Source organism: Crocuta crocuta, unplaced genomic scaffold (assembly GCF_008692635.1).
Source record: "Crocuta crocuta isolate KB4526 unplaced genomic scaffold, BGI_CrCroc_1.0 scaffold176, whole genome shotgun sequence".
Classification (NCBI taxonomy): Eukaryota; Metazoa; Chordata; class Mammalia; order Carnivora; family Hyaenidae; genus Crocuta; species Crocuta crocuta.
The window spans coordinates 3,446,678-3,452,677 of NW_027531905.1; the positions used below are offsets into that span (position 1 = coordinate 3,446,678).

General features: G+C 44.2%; 1 protein-coding gene across 2 annotated transcripts in view; it reads right to left on the bottom strand.

Moving 5' to 3' along the window:
• FAR2 (fatty acyl-CoA reductase 2) overlaps positions 1 to 6,000 on the bottom strand; it is an 80,848-nt gene that overhangs the window by 18,096 nt on the left and 56,752 nt on the right. The window lies entirely within an intron of this gene.

Below are 6,000 nucleotides of genomic sequence, written 5' to 3' on the forward strand. Positions count from 1 at the left end.
CCCCATGGACGCTGATGGTACAGAGCCTGCTTCGGATCCCCCCCTTCCTTCTCTCTGCCCCTCCCCTGCTAGCGCTCTCTTTCCCTCTCTCTCTCAAAATAAATAAACGTAAAAAAATAATAAAATAACTTTTCTGTTTTTTAATTTTAAAGTATTTTTTAAAAATATTTATTTTTTAAGAGAGAGTGAGTGCATAAGTGGGGGAGCAGCCGCGAGAGAGGGGCACACAGGATCGGAAGCAGGTTCTGAGCTGCCAGACAGCAGAGAGCCTGATGTGGGGCTTGAACTCATGAACCCTGAGATTATGACCAGAGCTGAAGTCAGACGCTTAAATGACTGAGCCACCCAAGTGCCCCGAAATACCTTTTCTAATACAGACAAACAACCCCTCGCCTATCTCATCCAAGCACTTCCTGGGTTCAAAGCGACACTGGTGTAACAAGCACACACATGCATTGGTTAAGTGATACCCTTTTGGGGACCTAGAATCAGCCCATGCTCTTCTTTACCAAGGTCTGCTTCGCTGCTGGTGTTCTCAATTTGTTTTTAAAACAGTAAATAAGATGGCACAGAAAAAAGACACTCTATAAATAAAAGTACATTTCTAAAATTAACCAAATGCTCTTCAGTGTATCTAAGATGTTTTGAACCCATGGATCCTAGATTCTAAACTTCTACGTAAACTGCTGGGGCCCTTGGGTGGCTCAGTAGGTTGAGCATCTGACTCTTGATTTCAGCTCAGGTCACAATCTCACAGTTCATGAGTTCAAGCCCTGTCAGGCTCTAGGCTGCTAGTGCAGACCCTGCATGGGTCTCTCTCTCTCAAAATAAATAAACTTAAAAAAAAATCTTTAAAAAATAGATAAACTTCTACTTAATTTTTTTCTAATGTTTGTTTACTTTTGAGAGAGAGAGAATGAGAGACAGAGAGAGAGAGAGAGAGAGAAGTGAGAGGGGGGGAGGGGCAGAGAGAGAGGGAGACACAGAATCACAAGCAGGCTCCAGGCTGTGAGCTGTCAGCACAGAGCCTGACGTGGGGCTTGAACTCACAAACCATGAGATCATGACCCAAGCCAAAGTCAGATGCTTAACTGATGAACCACCCAGGTGCCCCGTTATACATCTACTTAAGTTGCTTCAAAAGAAGCAAAAAGTTAGATTGCGGAAAGCAACGTACATACAATTTCCTCTAAATATTACTATCTTTGGTGGGGGGGGGGGGCTTGAGACTGAATCATTCTCCTACTGCCAGTCATTTCATAATTGAGTACAAAGTAAAATAGCAAGAGGAGGGCGTAGCGCTCCTCCTAGGTTTCTTACGTAACACGTAGGGCAAGGCTAGCGGTGTGCCAGGTGAAGCTGTCTGTTGCCTCATGGTTCATTCTCCCCTCTCATCCCACGATCATATTAGTGTTCCTAAAACCCACTTTCGTCAAAGTCTTTTTTTGATTAAAAAGAAAATGGATTAAACAACAAAGCCATCCCTGTGTACGCACACACACACACATGATCCTCCGTCAGTGGATCCCCATCGCCTACAGAATGAAATACATTCCTCTACATGGTACTCAAAATCTTCGTGTGGCCCGAGCCGTCTTCCCGGCTTGACCTCTCCCAGCTTCCCTGCATGTAACGCACATGTGCGGCCAGAGTGGACTGACAGCCAGAACCCAAACGTGCCCCCGTGTTCCTGCTCCAGCGGCCGTGCCCACACTGTGCCTCCTCGTCCAAGTCTGTGTCCTATGCCTGCCTTTTTTTTTTAATTTTTATTTTTAATTTTTTTTTTACAAATAGTTTATTGTCAAGTCGGTTTCCATATAACACCCAGTGCTCATCCCCACAAGTGCCCTCCTCCATGCCCATCACCCCCCTATGCCTGCCTGTCTTTATAGAGCCTGTCTACCTCCGCCAACTCCATCAAACTTAATATGTCCCCCTTCCTCTACCACACTCCATATATAATTCTACCCTGTTCTATCTTGTGTTTTATTATGAGCTCCATAAGAGCACAGTCTATATTTTAAGAAAGCACCTTTTACTCTCTCACACTGCCAAGTACGTGGGTGTACCGAAAAGACTGTGGCCATGTGACCAGAATCATGTGGCCATGGAGAAAAATGGTGTCTCTGTAACTTATTAGCTGAGAGACTTCTGAAGAGTTACTTAGCCTCTCTGAACTTCTTGTTCCTTTATTAGCACAGCAGTAATGATAACATCAAGCCTATGATACCGTGGGAAGAAACCGAACGTCTGTGAAAGTGTCTTTACTCAAAATAATTGCTCAGTGATGATTCATAGCTGTCCTTCCCTTCTTAATGCATATTTACTAGACTGATTTAAGTATGCTAAATAAAGCAGTAAATATTTATGGATCTACTTTTCTAGTTCCTGACTCTAGTTATTTCAAGTTTTTATACAGGTGCAAAAATCCTTTTCTTCTGTCTCCCCGATGAGATGGTAACTTGGCCCCAAAAATATGGAAAGCACCAATCCCAAGCCCTATCTTTTCTGGTCAGTTTTGTGCATTTTTATAATAGACATTCTAGGGGCACCTGGGTGGGCTCAGTTGGTTAAGCATCTGACTCTTGATTTCTGCTCAGGTCATGATCTCGTAGTTGGTAAGATCAAGCCCCGCATTAGTGCACAGCCTACTTGGGATTCTCTCTCTCCCTTTTTCTCTGCATCTCTCTCTCTGCCCCTCCCTGGGGCTTGTGCTCACTTGCACTCTCTCTTTCTCCCTCTCTCTCTCTCTGTCTGTCTCAAAATAAATACACTTGAAGAGATAAATAAACATTCTACTTAAGCTGTTATTCTGGAAGACTAGAATCTCATTGGCAATCCCTGATCTAATCGTGCACAGGGGCTTCTAAGGTAAATATCACTAACTTTAGAAGACAGATACACAAGGCAGGGAAACAGATGGGTACTAATGGTGACACAATTCCGAGACCAAATAAATGTCTGTGGTAGTTGGGACAAAGGAAGAGGACACCAGCAGGTAGAAGAGTGAGGAGAGTTCATTGTTTAATGTTGATTAAGAAGCATTAGGGGCGCCTGGGTGGCTTAGTCGGTTAAGCGTCCGACTTTCGCTTGGGTCATGATCTCGCGGTTCGTGGGTTCGAGCCCCGCGTCGGGCTCTGTGCTGACTGCCAGCTCGGAGCCTGGAGCCTGTTTCAGTCTGTGTCTCCCTCTCTCTCTGACCCTCCCCTGCTCACGCTCTCTCTCTCCTAGAAATACATTTAAAAAAAAAAAGAAGAAGAAGCATTAACTCCTACTTTATTATTGAAATGTGGCCAGGGCACCTGGGTGGCTCAGTCAGTTAAGTGTCCAACTCTTGGTTTCAGCTTCAGGTCATGGTCTGAAGATCATGAGACACAGCCCCACATTGCACTTTGTGCTGAGCATGGAGCCTGCTTAAGATTCTCTCTGTCCTCTCCCTCTGCCCTTCCCCTGCCTGCACGTGCTTGCACTCTGTCTCTCTCTCTCTCTTAAAATAAAGAAACATTTTTTAAAAAGAAGAAAAAGCGGGCTGTCAGAAATAGGGATAAGACATGGACATATAGGTATCTTACACACAGGACTTCACGTCCCCAGATATAAGCTTGCTATGGAATTCTGCCATCGAGTCTCATGTTTGTCTAAATGAGCAAACAAGCAAACACACGTCAGCCAGGACAGTGCGAACAACGGTCGTCTCGTTCCGTGAACAAAATTTCATTCATTCCGTAAATATGTGAGTCCCCACCAAGAGCTCATAACGAAAGTGAGAAGAAACGAGAGACGTTCTCTTCCTTTGTGAAACTTACTGCGCAAGAGAGATGTAGATACAGAACCAGCTATTTAGAATGACCCGTGTCAGGGCAATAATAACGATGGGCACAGGGGATGATAGCAGCCCAGAGGAGGCCACCTCGATGCAGCAGCCTCCTGGGGACAGCTCTGATGCCTGTCTGAGTAGGAAGGAACCAGGGAAGAAGAGATGGAAGTAGTTTCTAGAAACAGAACCATCATAAGCCAAGGCAGAGAGGTGTGAGGGAGAGGACTGGTTCCTTGAGTGTGGCTGCAGCACATGTGTGAGGGAGCGCGGGCCGGAGGAGAGATGCTGGCAAGGTGGTCCCGGATGTAAGACTGTGAGTGAATCAAGTGCGGTTGTTGTGACTTTTCCCCTTTTTTTTTTTTTTTTAATCAAAACCTTGCTTCCTTAACTGGATGCAAAATGTCTTCCGTGGAGACAAAATTTATTTCATTTTTAGTTCTCTTTGGCTGTCTATTTTTAAAAATAATTATACTCTTTGGAGAACAGTACATGACGGGGAGACATAGATTTTGTACAAATGTCAATTACAGTTTGGTCATAAATCAGGTAGCAACTGCCTGCCTTTACCGGGGGATAGATGGTGGCGAAGGACAGAAAGTGCTGAACACCTAGAGATAAATCAACTCTTCTGGGAGATGAGTTTATTCTTGTTTGAAATCGAGGGGTATCGAGTATTTGGACACAGCCTGGGAGGAAGGAGGTGCTAGAGAGTGTGTCTGGAGGGGCCCCTCACTACGGGTGAGCTGAATCTCATTCCCTGTCTCTTTTCTCCGGCAAACTCTCCGAGACTTTCCGTCCTGCCTCGCATCGCGCTGTGATCTGTCAGGGGCCTGGATGTGCCAGTAGAGTCTGGAATCTAAGCAGGTGCGCCCCTCTCCTGGGCACAGCAAATCCGTCAGTGCCGCATTTACCAAGAGACAGCACTGTAAGGGGGCAGCTAACGGACGAACAATTCGATTCTGTCTGAAAACGCTCGGAGCGTCAGAGCATCTTTTTCCAGCCAACCTGACATGCTCTAAATTGCAAGGTTCCCTTGCACCAGTTGAGCAAATCATCGCTTGTTAGTGACTTTAGGTAACCTCCGGGTCCTTTAGATGACTTTCATTCTTCTTTGTCCCGGATATTTTAAAATGACAGGTAAAAATATCTATTCTCAGAGTGTCGGAGATAAAAATGTTTGCCCTGAAGGGAATGAACTCTTGATTTAGCTAAGCTTCATTTTAAAAAGTATATCTTAAATAGAAATACAGTCTTATATGAAATTAAAATCTGACACACTTCACTGTGAAATAGTCTTATTTTCTCTGCCGTATTACTTTTTTGCAGAGTTTTTTTTTTAAACAAGGAAAACTTGGTAAATTGGACAGAAGACTGAAGACACAGAAAACAAAAATGTACTTATTCTGAGACGATGGTCACATCCCAAGAAGAAGTGGTTCCTGTTGGCAGGTGAGAAGAGAAAAACGCCAGCCTGCTATTTTTCCTTCTCAACAGGACAATAAGCAAAGTGTATCTGGGCCTAATAGACCAAGAGACTGGCAATTTCTGCCAGATCTGGGAGGATTTCTGCTTACCTATTAGTTCTTCTTTATTAACATTTTGATTAACTATTAAACAGTCTCTAGCACAACTGATTTACATGACTCAATTTATCATCACTTTTACAAAAGGGGCACTTACTGTTAGCCCCATTTCACAAATGAAGGAACTAGGGCTCAGAGAGGCCAAGGAACTCACTTAAATATAAACATATATATTATATATATCACAGATATAAAGCTGCTGTCACACAGATATAAAGCTGCGGAACCCCTGTGGGTCTGACTCCGAAACTTTCTTCTGCACTTTCATACGGTATGCTCTACTTCTTTTCTCTAGTGACCATGTGAGCTCATTAAGAAGTGAGAAACCACCTCTATGGAAAGTATTCCCATGTACCTCTTGCAATCCTAAACTATTTAACGAAGCTTTTCTGTGGGATTTATCTATGCCTGGCCTCCGCCCCCCACCAAGCTCTATACTTCCCCACCCTGGGAATGACAGGAATTGCAGGGACAGGGTAGTGAAGAAAACAAGCACCTTTTCAAAGCATGCAGTTTCAGGGATGTCTCACTTTGTTACCTCATTAATGAATGGCTACAAAGAATCAGAGAGAACAGCAATCTGCCCACCTCTTAACCCCC